At 56.3% G+C, this 19,017-nt stretch overlaps 1 protein-coding gene across 12 annotated transcripts in view; it reads right to left on the bottom strand.

Annotated features, from left to right (window-relative positions):
• Positions 1–19,017, bottom strand: part of RBFOX3 (RNA binding fox-1 homolog 3) — a 519,986-nt gene that overhangs the window by 125,448 nt on the left and 375,521 nt on the right. The gene's annotated exons all lie outside the window — the stretch shown is intronic.

Below are 19,017 nucleotides of genomic sequence, written 5' to 3'. Positions count from 1 at the left end.
GCACCCGGATCCACAGCCCTGCAGATTCCACCACAAGGGAAGCTGTGTCTTCACCAGCAGTCCAGGCCTTGCCCCAGCAGCGTCAAGTCCCCAAAATATGTACCTGCAACTGCTATCAAGTCCCCAAAATATGTACCCGCAACTGCTACCAGGACCTGAATCCAGCAACAGCCAGACGGGGGAGGGTGAGATGAGGGTCAAAGTCAAGGGCTAGCCCTCCCCTTCCTGGCCTCCCATCCAGCCAACCAGTGGGGCCTATCCAGAGGCTCCTCCCCCAGGGTCAGCCCCACTCTCCTGTCCCTCCCCCTTTATCCACATGCTTGTTTGGTGAGATTCCTTCCATCTTGGATGTCCTGAGCCTTTGCCGGGGACTGTGACCATTAGGGCCACTTTGCACCTAACAGGGTGTATCCACTCGGCACTGCCAACAAATGTTGACCAGCTGATAGCTAAAATCTCTCCTCCTGTCTTGGACTCCCACCAGATATAACTTTGGGAACATTTGTACCCCAAGGACAAAGGGCTGTGAATGTCGCAGGAAACCTGACTTTCCAGCCGGCCACACTCCATGCACAAGCCCGGAGGGTCTCCTCAGCCATTCTGTACTGGGCATTGCTGGCTTTTGGGAATTGAGGACACAGAGGAAGCCAAGACATTGTGTGCTGCCTGTGACCTGTGGGCAACAGCCCCTAAACACTCGGCGGATCAGACTTGGTTCCGTTTCCGGAGGTGGAGCTGGTGGATGTTGGGAGGCCCGGTGAACCACAGCCAACCCTCGCACGGCACCGCCCAGCGGAGGTGGCAGGAAGGCTGAAATAAATGGAGTCAAGTGAACTTCTTTGGTAAACCATGATGGATCTCTCTTTAGGAACTGCCCCTCACCAGAGCTTTGCCACCCGTGGGTATCAGGACCCTGATAAAGTCGGCCTCTCCGGCAATGCACGGAGCTATCTCACTTCCAACGTGAAAGTGGCTGTGTGTTGGTTGCCGGCATGAAAAAACACTTTGCTTAATGATTTTTAATAAAAATCAGACATGGTCATGGAGGTGCCTCATGGAGGAAAGCCCTGCCTCCTCATTAATTAGACAGGCTCTCCCGCCCGCAGGTCCAGCAACCAGGGAGTGTGTGTGGCTCTCTTCTTGAGAAAAGTGATGCAAAGCACTTTGGATCAGTGTGACCGGGAGGACGCTGCTGCCTACCCTGGCACCCAGGGAGGAGGAGAAGAGATGGGAGAAGAGGGGCTCCCTGGGGCAGGGCAAGTGAGAGGGACGTCTCGGGGGGTCTCGGAGGAAGCCGGAAGGGTTGGCCTCTGTGGCTGTCCAGGGAGAGAGAGGAGGAGCCCAGGCTCCCAGGCAGGGCTGAAGCTGGGTCTGGACCAGGTGAGGGGGTGTTCCCCAGGTTCCTGGGAGGGTGGCCATCTGGGAAGCCCAGGAGGGGAGGCTGGAGGCCCAGGGGCCCCCAGATACTAGGCGGCCCTAGGAAACAGACACTAAATCCTCATTACAAGGCTTTTTAAATGCACAGACAGGATATTAGCGTTTAAACAGCTTCTATTACTCCAGGGCAAACTTTAAAAAACATAATATTTATAGAAAGCCTCATTCAGCTCACCCTGTTTGTTCTTTATTTCTCCGGCAATTACCGCTAATTTGGAGACGTTCTGATTTGGCATCTTCGCCTGGTGCCGGTCAATTACGAAGCCACCCGCTGGTGCTGGCCCCACACCCGTCACTCCTGCGAGACCCAGCGGCTGCAGGGCTTGGGGGAGTGACATGAGCCTGCCCCCTGGCTCCCTGCCCTTCCCCTTCCTGGGCAGGGCAATGTTCACACACCCTGGCCATCTTCCTGTGCCATCTGTTTGTCCCCTCGGGTTGGCTCTGGGGGAAGTGGGAGGGAGGTGCTGGCCCCTGCAGGGCCCCCGACTGCATGCTGCCGCCCTCGTGCAGCTCTGAGCTGAGCCCAGCAATGCTGAGGCTCTGGGGGGCAGGGGGGTCCTCTGCTCTGGGCTGCAGCCCTGTCAACCAAAGAGTCACACTGGTTTCCAGACCTATGGATGTGACCCTGGTAGGAGACGCCTCTGGAAAGCGCCCTGCTCATGCTCAGATGTGTGGCCCCTGCTCTGCCACGCCGAGGACGTACCACTGTCAACACGCTCCCTCTCTCCCTCCAACCTCCCTTCCTTCCTCCATCTGTTCCTCGAGTCCTTGCCAAGCCTCTCCCCTTTCCCGGGCACTGCTGACCGACCACTCAGACTCATTTCCTGCCCACACAGAGCTCACAGTCTGCTGGTGCCCTGGGTAAGACAGGCGCCCCTGGTGTGCGGGGACTCACAGAAGATGGAAGGGCAGGGCTCAGGGCCCAGTCTCCTACAGGAAGGAAGATACCACGGTCCCTCAGGCCCAGAGCACGGCTGGTGTGGGCTTCTCTGTGGAGGAATAAACGGGTCCCCAAAGCCTGTGCACGGCTGGACGTAGGACAAGGCCTGGGGTGGGGCCGGGGGGAGGATGTCAGGGACAGGCCCAGCAGGAGCGTATTCCCCCAGGCCTGGCTCTGCTGTGGGCAGCTGTGCCATGCTGGGCACCGTCCTCTCTCAGCCTGCCCTGAAGCGAAGCACCCAGTGCCTCGCTGCCTGCTGGGCACACGGCCGGGCTCAATGTGTCCTTTGCTTTTGTCCCCAAGGCAGTGGGAAGCCACTCTGGCAGCTGTGGATGCTGGTGCAGGCATTTGGATGTCGTCCTGAGGGCTCCCGAGTGGAGGTCAGAGCCAGAGTCAGGTTTAACCTGATAGCCTCGCAAGCAGCGGGGGCAGGGCTGGAGCTGATGGTTTTGGGGTCAACCAGGGGTCCAGCACTTGTCCCCTGTCCCCAAGGGTCCTCAGCCCAGCGGGGGTCAAGATGTAACTGTCTGGGCTTTGGAGCTGGAGGCCAGGTTCTAGTCCTGGACATCACAGTTGGGTTGGTGACCTGGATATGTCACTGCCACCTCTGTGGCCCCCCAGCTGGGTGGGGAGAGCAGCCTAGCCTGTTTGCCTCCCACGTGTAGGTGAGGCGAGCTGAGATGCCATCTGTGAGGGGGCTCTGAGAGCCACCGTGGTCTCTGCAGCGTGTGGCATTCTTGGAACACGGGTCCACGTGAGGAAGTGTGCCCACCTGACGGAAGAAGGTGGAGACCATGGGGACCACGGAGCAGGTGGGGAGAGGGTCTCCTGGCTGGGACCACCTGGAGGGCCTAGAGTGGAGATAGACTTGCGGGCAGGCAGGAAGGAAGGGTGGGACATTCTAGGAGCAGCTTAGAGGTAGGACCAGCATGAGGCCAGGGGGCAGGAGTGAGAGGAGGGAGATGAGGAACACATTGGCCTGAGCCCAGTCTCCTACAGGAAGGAAGATACCACGGTCCCTCAGGCCCAGAGCACAGGCCCCACGGCTGGTGTGGGCTTCTCTGTGGCAGTGAGCAGAACCCAGGTGGGGACAGGGTCTCATGCCCATGCATTCTGGCGTCTCCCTGTCCTGCCAGCAAATATCCCTGTCCTGCTTGACCGGGCACAGAACATGCAAACAGTAATTGTCACCCAACCTGATCTCACTTTACAGATGAGCTACCTGAGGCTCAGAGAGACTTGGTGACTTGTCCAGGGTCACGCAGCTGCCAAGTGGCAGAGCCAGATCCCAGAGCAAGCCTGAGGAGCACGAGTCCCCTGCCCCTGCCATTGAGCCCACTGCCCAGACCCCAGCAGCCTTTTTACCCCCAGGCCCCTGTCTCCCTGCTGTGGTGGCAGCCCTCCTCCAGGGGTGTATCCATAGGTGAACCATCCAAAGGCAGAGATGCCCCCAAAACAGGCAGGGGGCCCCCCACTCTGGGCCTCTCTCACAGAAGAGCAGTGATCTCCACACCCTTGCCTACCAAGGGGAGCCCCTCCCCGCACGGCCAAGCCGAAAGGGTCTGGGGGCAGGTTCCTCCTTGCACCCCACTCTTGCTTTGCCAAGGCCAGGCCCCTTGGCTCTGCCGGCAACTGCCCCCTTCACAATAAGCACAGAAATTGTTGGCTGCGACTTTGCCAGCTTTAAAATGGGAGCAACAATATCTCCAGTGCTGCCCTTGAAAAGCTATTGCCATGGGAGGTGGAGACATGTTCACTCGGGGATGGGAGGGGGAGGCTGCACAAGAGTGGGGAGCTCTACAGAGCTGCTGCTTCAGGGGATACCCCTGGCCAGGTCCTATCCTGCATCTCGGAACAGACTCATTCTTTCATTCACTCACTCATTCATTTCGGTGTTCAGCATTCCCAGAGCCCCAGCTGAACATCAGACACAGGGCAGATACCAGGAACAAGAACTGAACAAGACCCAACCAGGGTGCTCGAGGAAGCTGCAGGCAGAGGGGAGACGGAGGGGTGAATGGGTAACAGGAGCACCCAAGGATGAGGGTGGGGGTGCAGAGGAGGAAATGGCATCTGGCTGTGGGGTGCTCAGGGAGGCCTTCCTGGAGCTGGTGACAGCTAAGCTGCCCTTGACTCCATGCCTGCAACAGCCCCTCATGTCTCTCTGCCTGAAAGCTGACCCTGAAGTCAAGCAGGAGCCAGTTTTGGGGCTGGGGTGGGAGGAAGGGTGTTTTTTTAGGTGGAACAAGCCCAAGGGAGAACGCGGCAGATGTTCGGATTAACCTTGGAGCAGCTCAGCCTGGCTGGGCCACGGGGCTTAGGGAGGAGCCGGAAGGAGGTGCGGGGTGAGGTGGAGCTGAGAGGGCAGGGTGGGGAGAAGTTAGCGCTCTGTGTTATGAAGGTTAGATTTGGTCGGGGCAGGCGGGGCTGGCGCTGGGCCTGGAAGCTGAGTGGGAAGTCGGGGTAGAGGGAGGCAGGACCCACTCTGGGAGCTGGGCTCAGGTGGATGGTGGTACCCACTGGTGATCCTCAGGGCAAGGACAGAGAAGCGACTCTGAAGGAAACAGCAGTTTTCAAGGCTCATTTTTGAGTGTGAATTTGAGGAGTGTGTGGGCATCAGGTGGACAACAGGACTTGAGCTGGCGAGGCTGGGAGGGGTCCTGGTGGGGTGTAGACTTGGGGGGTGGCAGCGTTTGGGTGCCATCTCCCACACTGGGGTGGGTGACAGGGCTCAGGGAGGGACAGCAGGAGAGGAGGAGGATCCTCCTATGGGGGCCTGGTTCTCTGCCCAGCTCCAAATCCCAGCTGGGAAGTGGAGCCGGGGATCTGGCTCCTGGGAAGATGAGAAGGAGAGGCTCCCCGATCAGGTTCCATCCCTTCCCAAAATAGCCTGGAAGGTACAGCAAAGGAGCACTGGCCCGGCCCCCAGGGCCTGGCTGAACGTGGCTGAGGACAGGCAGAGCCCCTGCTGGAGAGAGGGAGAGTTCTGAGAGGAAGACCCCCAGAGAAGCCCCGCAACCAGACCCCAACCAGAGAGGGAAGCCCCCTCCCAGTTCTGAAGGGGCTTCTAGGCCGGCTCACACACGCCAGGTCAGGGCTGGGAGCCGAGATGCGGGGAGGTCAGGGAACAGGGGTCCATTCTGCCTGCAGGCTCAGGGAATGTCTTTGGGGAAGCGGTCACTGAGACTGGCCTTGAAGAATGAGGAGGGGGCTAGTGGGACACATCAGGGCATTCTTGGTAGAACCAAAGGCCTTTGTGCAGACATGGAGGCCGGAGCACCTGGCACATCCTTGCCCCAATTTTGCCCTGAATGGGAGCAGAGTCAGCAAAGCACAGCCGAGCTCAGCCCGTGGGGTGACCAGCGGTGAGCTTGACCCTGGCTATTCTGACTCCCAGGGGCCATCCGTCCCTTCTCCATGGCTGCCATGGCTCCTGTAGCCTCAGCTTGCTCTGCAGACCCCCTGCTGGGCCCACAGTCCAGCTGCTTGGTGTGGGCCCCACAGGCACCTGTGCGGGATCAGGCCCTCCCAGTGGGGCTCCAGGGCCCTTGAGCCCTTCTGGTGATGGGGCTGGACTGTGGCCCTGGAGTTTCATGCTGCAGGGTAGATTGTGTCTGGACCCAGAGGGCAGGCTGGGAAGGGGTACCCGGATGTGTGGTGGCCCCTGCCTGGGAAGTGTTCCTGGGCTGAGGCTGCTGGCTGGGCGCAGGGGAAAAGTTCACCCTATACGGAAAGCACAACAAATTCACACAGATTTCCAAACCACCGCCGCGCAAGTCTAGAGGCCGATGATCCCGGGATATGCAGCCTTCTCCAAAGTGTGTGCATGTGCGTGCGGGTGCACACACACAAAGACACACAGACACACACACGTACCCTAAACCTTTCCTTCTTCTCCCAGTTCCGCCCAATTGAACTAGGATGGCCCGGTCCTCCCCTCACAGTGAGGGCCCCTTCCTTCTTGGCCTCACCTGATGCTGCTCCTTCAGGCCTGTCTGGCCCAGACTCCTACCCTGGTCTTTCATTGCCTTTGCCAAAAGGCACAGGGGCTGGCAGAGGAAGGCGGGGGAGGCTGCAGAGTGGGGGCGCCTACTCTCCCCAGGGCCTCTGCAAGCTGCTCGTGTCTGGGCTTAGATCTTCGGGGAGGTCGGCTGGGGCTCACAGCCACGGGTCCAGTTTCCCACACCTGATTTTGTATGGGAAGGGGGAGGAGTAAAGGCACAGGATAAAGGGGAGGGGAGGTTGTGGGGGTGGGGCTGGGGCTGGTGTGCTGGGTTCCTGGGAGCCATCTGAAGTTTGGGCTGGGGGAATTTGCCAAGGTTTTCCCTTAAGACCAGGCTGAGGAAGCGCCCAGAGAGGGCAGGGCTAGTGTATCCCCTGCCGGGTATTTCTGGAGGCTGGGCCCAGCCCCCTGTCCCAGCCCCACCGTCTGCATCCAAGGCCCACCTAGAACAGTCTGGCTGACAGCCAGCACTTCCTGTCTGGGGACACCTTCAACTGGCACCCCTGCCTGCTGGGCCCTGGGGGAAGGCTGGCATGGCCTGGGAAGGCACGGGGTGGGGGGGCAGGAGGGGCATGCTGAGCCTCCCAACATTTCAGCCCCAGATCTGCCCAGAGTGAAAAAGCAACACGCAGTCCACGCTTGGTACATACCCAAAAATACATCATCATTTCGGAACCGCGGCTCCACGGCAGGCTCCCGGGGAGGCGGGGAGGAGACCCAATCAGGGGAGCGGCCGCCGGCGGCAGGTTGGTGGGGGTAGGGGCTTGGTCCCCCAACGCTGGCACTCAGTTCAGCTGTCACTTGCAGCTGTCTTAGGAAGTGCGGCTCTCCTCTCTGCCTCCCGCTCACTCCTGCTCATTCCGGGTCCTCGCTCCCTCTCCCTGTGTCTCTGCCTCGCTCGCTGTATTTCCCCAGGTTGCTCAGCTCCGTGCCTGCTCTCCGCTCGCCCATCGACGGGGTCCCGCCCAGCACTGCCCTGTCGCAGTCACTCCTGCTGCCCGGATCTCTGCTCAGAGTTGAGCTACAGCGTCCTGATTCCAGCGCTCGTGAAGCAGGGGACCCAGGGGAGGGCGTGTGTTGTGTGTGTGTCAGGGGGACACAAAACCTTCCGGCCTAGCAGATCTCACGGATACCGGAATGGGGAGGACACTTTACTGAAGGTTAGAACAATTCTCGTAAGGTCCCTCCTGGCTTCAGAGGGTGGGAGATGAGATTTGGAAGTGACAGAGAGGTGACACTGCCTGGAGACCCCAGCCCCAAGTCTGGAGCAGCAGGGAGGGAGGAGGAGCAGCTGCTGCAGAGGCGGGGGTGGCTCTCCAGGCCTGGAGCGTGGGCCAATCAGAGACGAGGCGCAGAAGTTGAATGTGCATTGGGTGCAGGAGGGGTGGGAGGGTGGAGTGCAGGGAGGTGGGGCCGCCGCCTGCGTCTAATGTCTGTCCTGCCTCAGCGTTTTCCAGGACCCCCCATCCATGAGGGACTCCGATACCTTCTCCACTAAGCCACACTGCTGGGGGCTAGGACCTTTGAGGACTCACTGCCCTGCAGTGAGGATTTCTGCTCAGCCCTGCCGAAAGGCTGATGCCAGCTGAGCGTTGTTGACAGAAGCCTCCAAGCCGACCTGCCTCGCTGCCCAACATCTCTGGCCAGTGCCACCCATGGGCTGTATACACCCAGGGACCCAGGCCCAGGGCCCGGTCGGGAGGCTGCTCCACCATCGGCCTGAAGGCCAGAGCCCACCTGGGCGGTTGCCTGCTCTTTGAATAGACAAAAGAGACTTCTTTCTATGGTTCTCAGAGTTTCTTCCAATGAGCCACACTGAGGCCCAGAGGCTGGTTAGTGTTGGGGTGGCTGCAGGGCGGGTGGCTGCAGGGCGGGTGGCTGCGTGGGGTCTCACACGCAGGCTCTGCTCTCATGCTTCCACTCTCTCCTCTGGAGAGTGAGAGAGTGGCGCAGGTTAGGGTCCTCCTGTCCCCCTTGGGCTTGGGTTGGTGGCCTCAAGGGCCAGCCCCAGACTGAACACCCAGGACTTTCCTTCCCTGGAGGGTGACTTGGGTCCCCCAACGCAACCGTGTCCAGCTATGGTAAGGTGGGGTCCAGGTGAATTCATGATCGTCTTCAGTGAGGGCCCACCCAGACCCACAGAGGTCTTCCCACCCTGTCACTCCTTCCATGGGGACCTGGCTGAGTGGAAGGAGGGCTGGCTGGGAAGGAGGAGGTGGGGGTCGTGGCTGGAGCCTCCGGCTTTGCTCCCTGGCTCCCCTCCAAGGCCGCCGCCCATAGCTCTCTGGCTGGGCAAGCCCAGGGGAGGTGCCAGGATGCAGGCAGCAGCATCAGCTTTGAGTCTGTGGGGCTGGCATGGATGCCTGGCAGGAGCGGGGAAGGGTGGAGGTGCATATGGGGAGGGCTGCCGAGGGCAGAAGTATGAGTTGCTCATGTTGCAAGCTCTAGAACGAGACTGTCCAGAAACCTCCACCAGCCACAAACACCGGAGGCTAGGAAAGCAGGTGTTCCACCAGAGCCGATGCCATAGGGACCTGCTGCCTGATTTCTACCCGTTGCCTGATTTCTACCCGCAGCCTGATTTCTACCCGCAGCCTGATTTCTAGCAGATCTAAAGCCGTTTATGGCTCCCTGGGGATCCAACACTTTGTGCCAGCTCATGCCAAGGAACCAGCCCTGGCCAGAAGGTACAGAGGCCCCAGATCCATCTAAACCAAACATTTACCAGCTCTGCCACTGCCAGTCTTGCAGCCTCTGTGGGCTGCATCGCTGCTCTCCACCTTAGTGTCCTCATGTCTAAGCTGGGATGGCAGGACCATCCCAGGGCTGTTTGGGGAAGCTCCTGTTCTTTTGAAAGGGCCAGAGCTCTGGGGACCCTGAGTTGGCACAAGCCCCTGCACCTGAGACTCTGAGCAGCATTCTGTAGCCCCTTGACAAGGCCGGTGAACAGCCACATGTCCTCTTGCACATGTCCAGAAAGTTGAGCTTTGGGCTCAGAAAGCTCACATCACAACAGTGCCCACCAGAGATGGCCTTGAGCCCCTCCTCTGTGTCCCCCCACACACAGCCTTGTCATTGCACGTGGACTGGGCTGTCCCTGCCCTGGGCACACAGGCACCTCCCAGAGGGCAGGGGCTCAGCCACACTTGTCATGTCCAGGGTGGCCAGCATGGTGCAGATGCCCAAATGCTGGCTGTGGGGCTGAATAGAATGAAGAGGTGGCCGGGCATGGGCTGGGTTGCTCTTTAGGGAGCACAGGGTGAGAAAGAAGTAGTTTCCTCTGTAGTCTGTGTCCCCCGGGCTCCATTCTGGAGGGTCTGGGATGACAGTGGTGAATTTCACAGGCTGCACCTCTGGGGTGTCAGGGTGTGGGTCTGCCACCTTTTCCTGCATGCCCTGGGGACCTGCCCATATGGCCAGTGGCTTCCTCCAACAAGCTGCCTGTCTCCTGCATCCTCTAAATTCTGGGGTGGCCACTCCATCACCCTTGAAAAATGGGCTCACAGGTAGGGCCTGTGCCAAGTTAAGTTCCAGTGTTTCTGTTCTAAAAATCCACACCTTGAGTGCACCTGTGGCAACAGCAGACCACACACACAGTTGCATGTGTATCTGTACACACACGGTCCCCCTGCACACACACACAGCTGCATATGTATATTTGCACACACACGCACATGCACGGATGCCCTGATACCCCTGCACACGCACACAGCTGCATGTGTATCTGCACACACACACATGCACGGATGCCGATACCTCTGCACACACACACAGCTGCATGTGTATCTGCACACACACATGCATGGATGCCCTTATCCACCCCCCTCACAAACGGCTGTGCATACATGCATGGTCACATACACACCTCTGCACGCAGAACCTTCCCCTGGAAATGTACCCGTGTGGCAGCCCCACTGGGGCAACCCCCAGTGGGCAGACCACTTCCACACACGCCCTGGAGGTCTTGGGCAGGTCCCTGCAGATCCTGGCATGGAAACCCGACCCTGCACTTGGGCCAGGCTGTGACATTTGCCACACATTCTGCCCACAGCCCTCAGGCCGGTGGCGTGAGACATGGAGAGGATGCGGCATCCTCTGGTCAGAACACCAGCAGCTATGAATAAATAACGATGAAGGGAGAAGAAAGAGGGGCCGGGGTGCAGGACTCTCTCCCACCGAGGGATTCTGGGGAGGGGATTCTGAGGCCTGGGCAGCTGTCCTGGGCCGTCAACACATTCCAAGCTCAGCTGCTCTGCGGCAGTGCGCCCCCCCACAGCACAGCAATAAAGCAAACAACACTTTCAATAATTCAGCAGCAGGAGAAGGGACTTAGGAAGGGAAAATCCACCTCAGCATTGAGAGAGGGGCCAAGAGGAACAAGGCCAAGGTGTGTATATTGGGAGGGAGAGAGAGACAACAGAAGGGAAGATGGGGAGCGCCGATGGAAGGCAGGCTTGAATGCCACCTCCTGCACACCTCACCAGCTCTCTGCGTGTGTCCTGATTGAGAGTCTCCGGGCAGATTCTTCTTTCCCAAACAGTAACATATGGTGGCCACTGAGGCATTACCTGCCACCAAGAGCCTCCGGAGTCACCTGGCCTCTCCCCTTCCAGGACATAGGAAATTCCTCTGCAGCCTCGCCACCGCAGATGCCTCCAAGGACCAAGGACAGGGAATCCAGGCAGCCCACTCGATGGCTGCCAGCTGTCATGGTCAGGAAGTTCTTCTTTCAGGCAGCCTGAAATCCATCTCCCGCAGACTCTCCTTATTGATCTTAGTTCCGCCATCCGAGGCCACAGGCATTGTGTAGCCTTCCCCTTCCACAGGCCAGCCCTTGAGCTTTCCAAGACAGATAACCAGCTCTTTCCTCCTCTGGGCACACAGCGCTCGTCCCTGGGGCCATTTCCTTTAGGGTGCGTTTGGGTCTCCATCCCGTCTTGTCCACTTGGCTGTGAAACATCCCCTGGCCCATAGGTGGGAACTCCAGGGTGAAACTAACACTCCAGGTGGCCCTGCGGCCCAGGGATCCCCTGCAGTGATCCGGAGTGGACCTTACCCATGCCATCTAAACAGAGTCAGCTTGGAGGACAGCCACTTAGCTTTGGAGTCGTCATCCCTCCAGCTTCCCGGGGACACGACTGGTTTACACTGTAATTATTAACAGGGCTCCAGTTTGGAGGATGCGTCATCTGGTCATTCTAATTGTAGTGAACTTGTGATCAGTGACAGCCCCTAAGTCTTCTTCCTCTTGTACTCATCCAACTGGTGTTTTTGGAATTCAGAGCAAGATTTTACATTTAGTCTTGTTACATTTAGTGAATTTCACCCCTGGTGCTAGTCAGCTAACCAGGAAGAGTATTAGTTATTCCTCTCATCTTTAGATGAATCAGAATTTGATCATCATACCTACTAAATGTTTACATAAACTGCTGGTGAAAGGCGTGACTAGCATAGGGTTGAGAGCCGAGCCTTGTGGTGCACCACTAGAGACACCCCAGTAGCCAGTGCCCTTTGACCATTCACACACATCACCTACGCAAAACATGCCCCTGCCTTCCCACCATCCAGTCTTCAATGAAAGGAGACCAGCAAGTACACAGCCCACGTGGCTTGCACAGTCAGTGTCTCTCCCTCTTTGGAAAGTTCGGCTGTCTCCCAATCTCAAGCTTCCTCCCTGGGCCTCACTTGCTGGCCAGTCCCCTCCCCAGCACTGCTGTCCCCTCCCTCCATTCTTTTTTTTTTTTTTAGACAGGGTCTCACCCTGTTGCTCAGGCTGGAGTGCAGTGGCACCATTTGGACTTACTGCAACCTCCACCTCCCGGGTTCAAGTGATTCTCATGTCTCAGCTTCCCGAATAGCTGGGATTACAAGCATGCACCAACACACCTGGCTAATTTTAGTATTTTTAGTAGAGATGGGGTTTCACCATGTTGCCCAGGCTGGTCTCTAACTCCTGACCTCAAGTGATCTGCCCACCTCAGCCTTCCAAAGTGCTGGGATTAAAGGCATGAGCCATGTGCCCAGCCCCCTGGATCAATTCTGTAAGTGCTCAGCCCAGTGCTCTGTTGCTGGATTGACTCTGGAACTCCACACAGCCAAGGGGAGCGTGTGACCGTGCCTCGAGGACCCACAGACCCCAGCTGGGTAGGGGGCTGCTGAGCAGAGCCGGAGGGGGTACTGGGTCCCTTCTGCCTCATGAGCAAGTCCACAAATGTGTGTGAGGTGCCATCTGCAGGCTGGGCCCATTCCACACGAGGGACCCAGCTTTGAACCAAACTTTTAACCTTCCTGCCCACCTGGGCTTTACCCTGTGCTGGGGAGGAGAGTCAACAAACATAATTAATTAGAAAATTGTCTTGCATGTCAAAGGACGATAGTGGTGGGGGAAGCGGGATGGGGGTCTGGGAGGTCAGAGGAGGGGGCTGCAGTGTTCAGTCAGGTGGTCAGAGTAAGTGTAATTGATGAGGTGATGTTCAGACCCATCTGGCTGGGCCCAAAGAAGGGGCTCTGAGACTCTCTAGGGAGAATATTCCAGCAAAAACAATACCCCTGGCAAACAGCATTCCACATCATGGGGATGTGTCTAGCTATTTGGGGAACCAGCAAGGTGGCCCATGGGCTGCAGTAATGAGAGTGGGCAGGCAGCAGTGGGAGAAGTGGTCAGATCATAGGAGGTCCTATATGGGAGGGTGTTGAGGACTTTGGCCTTTCTCCAAGAGAAGTGGGAGTCACAGCAGGATTTGAAGCAGAGGAGGAGCACAGTCCAACCTGGGACCCCCAACAGCACATTCCCTGAATAGGAAGTGGGCCAGGTGTCTAAAGATGGACCTCATGACCATCTCTGCTCAGCCTGAGGACTTTGTAATGGTTGGTATTCATGGGGAGGTGGGGATGGCTTCCTGGCCTGGTTAGCAGTCACCTGCCTGCTATACTTCCCACCGTGGTCAAGAGAATGCATGGGGTCTGTGACTGCACCCAGCGTGTCCTGGGCATCGCCCCGTGGAGCAGAAGGAGCCTGGGATGTGGCAACACTCAGCCCTGAGCTCAAATTCCAGACCAGCCACTGTCCTGCTGGGCAGCTTTGAGTAGATTACTTAACCTCTCTGAGCCTCCGTTCCCTTTTGGTAGAGTGAGGATGGCAATGTCTACCTTCCTGGGGTGACTATGGGGGTTTAGCAGTCACCAAGGTGGAGGGTCTGGCACACAGGTATTGGATAAAAAAATCACATTAATCCAGGGACATGGGCATTTGCAGGTACGTGAGTTAGGAAAGAGGGAGCGTGAGGCTGGCAAACTTCTACACCAGGCTGAGACTGGATAAGGACAGACTCCAGCTCTGACAAGTTGCTCGGGAGGCTCTGGGACCTGCCAGGCCTGGGGGAACCCACTCAGCATTCTGGGCAGCGACCTCTCACTCTGGCCTGCGCGGAGCATCTGCAGAAGCAGCAGAAGGCTGCGGTGCCTCCAACCCCGCCTGGCTCCCATTTCTCCCTCCCACATCTCTTCCCTCCCTCCTTCCCTCTCCCTCTAACTCATCTGCAAGCGCCAGCCAGTTGGCAGGCTGGACACTCAGCAAAGGAGCCATGGAGACTTCTTGCTGGTTTTGGCCGAGACCACCAGTTCTGTGTGTTGAGTCCCCAGAGGCTAATTCCAGCAGAGGAGGGACAAAGTAAGTCCTGAGAGGTCCAGTGAAGCAGTGAGCCAGAGAACACCCACAGAGGCAGGCTGGGCCTCAGTTTCAGAGTGGTTTCCCCTTTTCTTCCGGGGCTGGTGTCCTTTGATCTCACGGACCAGACGGAGGTGTCCCCATGGATGTCAGAAATCCAGCTCACCCCTAGGAGGGGGTGAGTATCGTTTGAGCGTCAGCTCGTCCAGGGCAGGGGCTTTGTTTGGCTCCTTGTTGCATCTCAAGCATGTCATTTGTGCCCACTGCACAGGAGATGAGCAGGTCTCTGATGCCACTGGGGGACTCTGCCATAGAGAAGGATTCAGCACGGAGCCCTGCTCATTGTCGGCTGGCTGGGGGATGGCGGCATGGGGAGGCTGACTGGTGGGGGTTACTCACTATTCCATGGCTTATAACTGGAGCACATGTGATGGCCAAGAGGCAAAAAGCAAAGTACCCAGGAAGACCCTGACCAGCCTGAGGGATGCAGGCAGGTGGCCTCAGTGTCCAGGTGAGGGTGGGAGAAATCCAGGGGCAGGGGAAGGTGTGCTCGGGGCCTCTGTGTTGGTTTTTCCTCCCGAGCTGGTAATGCCAAGGCCAGTGAGGTCCTGAATTGTAGCCATCACATTGCAGGGACCTCCACTTTGCTTAGTGGGAAGCAGATAGGTTCTGCAGCTTTTTAGCCACCAACAGCGACAAAACCCGCCTTCTTTGTGGACCTCCCCCTGTGAATCCCCTGGAAAGACAAGGGGCCCAGCAGTCAGCATCAATGTAAGGCCTGCAGGGTCAGAAGGACCCAGGTGTGAGCAGCCAGGCCAGCTGGGGACGCATGTCTTCCCTGCCCTTCCTCCATAGGAGGGAGCCTGGCCTGCTCCTCCTTCTAAGCTGCTCACAGGCCTCTCTCGTTGCCTGTTCTGTCTTAAGTGGGATTGTGTCAAGACCTCAGTATCTCACCTTTCCCCCCTGGTGCTATCCGTGGGCTCTCTGCGTTCCCTCCGGCCTGTGCCTTGGCAAAGCCATCCACTCTGGAGCAGGCGGGGCGGCCATGAAGCCTGAGAGAGAGGTGTGTGTCCTGCTCTCTGCACCGTGACGCCTCCCACTCCCTGAAAACCAGGGAGAAATTACTCTGCCCAAGCGGAACACACCCGGACAAGCCTCCTCTCCAGCTGTAATTAATACTCTGGGGAAAACACGGACTTGGGGTTTTCATACTTCCACACAAACACACACACACTCACAGATTTCTTTCCATTGTCCTCCGATCCTATCTCAAATGTTTAATGTCCTGCTTCTTTCATGGGTAGCACAAAACCACCCAACTGGATACGTCCAGAAAGCCGAGGGAGACACCAGGGACCCTCTTCAGGTTCCACGATGCAGAACTTGAGCGTTTGGGAGCTGATTTGCCAACAAGCAGTGCCCAGGCTGCATCCCTGATGTGCAGCAAAGCAGCTTTGGCTTCTCAGAGTCAGAAATGGCCATGAGTTTGGGTTAACCCTTTGCAGTCAACATTCTGGGGCATTGCTCTTTATTTCCCCCATCACGGTAGCCTAACTGATGCACTAGTCCAAACACGTGTGCGCATACCAAGCGCTCCTGCCACCTGACTCATTACAAAACACTCTGGTGAGGCAAGAGCCTTGCAGTCCCATGAAGCTAGGCAGCTAGCAACTCTGACATTGGAAATATTCTCTCAAAGGACAGGAGAGGGCCGGGCGCAGTGGCTAATGCCTGTAATCCCAGCACTTTGGGAGGCCAAGGCAGGCGGATCACTTGAGGTCAGGGGTTCAAGACCAGCCTGGCCAATATGGTGAAACCCCATCTCTACTAAAAATACAAAAAAATTAGCCAGGCGTGGTGGCATACGCCTGTAATCCCAGCTACTTGGGAGGTTGAGGCAGGAGAATGGCTTGAGCACAGTAGGCAGAGGTTGCAGTGAGCCGAGACTGTGCCATTGCACTCCAGTCTGGGTGACAGTATGAATGAGACTCTGTCTCAAAAAAAAAAAAAAAAAGGACAGGGCTGGGCATGGTGGCTCACATCTGTAATCCCAGCACTTTGGGATGCCAAGATGGGCAGATCACTTGAGGTCAGGAGTTTGACACCAGCCTGACCAACATGGTGAAACCCCATCTCTACTAAAAATACAAAAAAATTAGCCAAGTGTGGTGGTGCACATCTGTAATCCCAGCTACTCAAGAGGCTGAAGCAGGATAATCACTTGGACCTGGGAGGCGGAGGTTACAGTGAGCTGAGATGGTGCCATTACACTCCAACCTGGGTGATAGAGCAAGACTCCATCTCAAAAAAAAAAAAAAAAAAAAAAAAAAACAGGAGAGCTCAAGTGGGCCAGGAAGGGTGGAGTCCTCTGTGTTTCCCACTGGTCACAGAGCAACTTTGGGGTGGCATGAGGAGGTGCGGATGGGAATGGGCTCAGAAATCCAAGCCCGTGAAATCCACAGTCTCCTATGGGGAGGCTTAACTTCTCCAGGGAAATTCTCAGTGTGAAAAGAAGCCTGAACAACCAGGGCTGTGGTCTTGCCTTGGCCACTTCCAACGTGGGCCTGGGCAAATAACTGACCCATCCTAAGCCTCAGTTTCCTCATCTGTAGAATGGGGACACCATTCCTGCCTTCTGAACAGGCCTGTTGTATGGATGACATGGGATGGCAGGCTTCACTTGTGATGACATGCATCCAAGCTCCTTGTCAGCTGGAGATGCTGTGCCCAGATAAAGGATTGGGTGTGCCTGACTCAGCTGAGGCAGGTGCAGGGACTATGATTTGGAAGACCAAACAGGCTAAGCTTCTCATGGGTCCTCCTCAGCTATTCTCACTGGGGGCAAGGGGGGTGCAGCCTGGAGGCACAGTGACATGCAGTGATGATGAGGGTGGTTGGGTTGCTGGTGGCCTCTAGGTTCCCTTCTCCCCAGTTTTCTCAAGTTCCTCACCTCCCAGTCTTTCAGAGGCTTGGAGGCATTGTTTTTCTCTCACTTTCTCTCCTTATTTACTTATTTATTTTTTTGAGATGGAGTCTTGCTTTGTCACCCAGGCTGGAGTGCAGTGGTACGATCTTGGCTCACTGCTACCTCTGCCTCCTGGGTTCAAGCAATTCTCCTGCTTCAGCCTCCAGAGTAGCTGGGACTACAGGCACCCACCACCACGCCCGGCTAATTTTTTGTATTTTTAGTAGAGACGGGGTTTCACCATGTTGGCCAGGCTGGTCTCAATCTCCTGATCTTGTGATCCGCCCGCCTTGGCCTCCCAAAGTTCTGGGATTACAGGCGTGAGCCACGGCACCCGGCTCTCCTTGTTCTTTACAATCAAAATGTTCCTGAGAAGAAACGCTGTGAAACAGTCTTGCTAAGCCTTTCCAGAGCTAAGTTCTGGCTCCTGCAGAGCCCTCGTCATTGAGGAGAGGAGGCTGTTCTCAAGGCACGGGAGGCAAAGGTGTCTGTCTCTACACTAGGACTGTGTGTCCCAGGCTCATAAGTGCTTCTGACAGCCCTGTAGCTCGTCTCCTTCCACCCTGCAGGGGACTGGGGACAAGGGCCAGGCCCAGCCTGTGTATATGCCTGGGTTTGTTCCAGCAGCCGGGCAGTTACTGCAGAGACAGATCCGGTGTAAAGAGGAAAACAGTTCTGCTTTTGGTCAAGATGGAGAAATGGGGACTGATGTGCCTGCCTCCTAGAACAATAACAACAAGCTGAAGACTAGTTTCCAAGACACTAGACAAGATACAGTGAAGGGCAGTGTTCCCCCAGTGCTGGTCATAGAGGAGCTGCACGGTCGTCCCAGCTGACTGTCTCAAGGAATTTTTCAAGTCATGGTGCAGGGACCCCAGGTCAAGCCTGGTGTACTCCAGAGCTGAGAGGTGGGGAGCCAAGGTGGCTGGACTTATAAGACAGAGCAATGGGGAGAAGACAGCTGGACAGAGAAAGAGCTCTACAGATACTCAGAGGGTCCCACTGAGTACTCAGCTGAGTACTGATCAGCACAAGCTTTGGAGAAAACCACCCAAGGTTGAGGCAAGAACCCCCTAGAGGGATGAAGGACACAGCACTCGGCGCCCTCATAGGGCCAGGGTAGCTCAGTCCTCACTAGTCGGATTGGAACAGGAACTCTTTACTGTTCATGGGGCACCGGGTAGAGCATGCAGAGTCCTGCCTTAGTAGCAGGAACAATCAGACCTAGGATAAATACAGCCCCGGGCATATCGGGGCTGTATTTATTGTAGAAGAAAATTGCCTTTGTTAACATAATCATTTATATAGAAAATCTGATGGAATTGACACAAAATCTACTAGAACTAGTAAATAGATTTAGCAAGGCTATGGGACACAAGATCAATGTACAAAAAATCGATTTTATTTCTATACACTAGCAACAATCAATCAGAAATTGAAAGAAAAATACCATTTTAAGAAGCATTAAAATATGAATGACATTGGCATAAATCTAAGAAAAGATGTGCAAAATCCATACACTGAAAACCATAAACCATTGATGAAATTAAGGAAGTTCTAAATAAATGGAGAGAAATACCTTGTTTATGAGTCAGAAGGCCCAGTATTGTTAAGATGTCAATGATCGCTGTATTAGTCCTTTCTCATGCTGCTATGAAAAAATACCCAAGACTGAGTAATTTATAAAGGAAAGAGGTTTAGTTGACTCACAGTTCCACATGGCCGGGGAGGCCTCAGGAAACTTACAATCATGGCAGAAGACACCTCTTCACAGGGCGGCAGGAGACAGAATGAGTGCAAGCGGGGAAATACCAGACACTTACAAAACCGTCGGATCTCGTGAGACTCACCCATTATCACGAGAACAGCAGGGGTAAAAATGCTCCCGTGGTCCAATTACCTCCACCTGGCCCTGCGCTTGACACATGGGGATTACAATTCGAGGTGAGATGGGCATACCAATCCCTCAAACTGACTTATAGATTCAATTCAATCCCGATCAAAAT

The sequence above is a fragment of the Nomascus leucogenys genome, chromosome 14, assembly GCF_006542625.1.
Source record: "Nomascus leucogenys isolate Asia chromosome 14, Asia_NLE_v1, whole genome shotgun sequence".
NCBI classification, from domain to species: domain Eukaryota; kingdom Metazoa; phylum Chordata; class Mammalia; order Primates; family Hylobatidae; genus Nomascus; species Nomascus leucogenys.
Note: the sequence above shows the minus strand (reverse complement) of the source record. Positions and strands in the feature narration are given on the sequence as shown.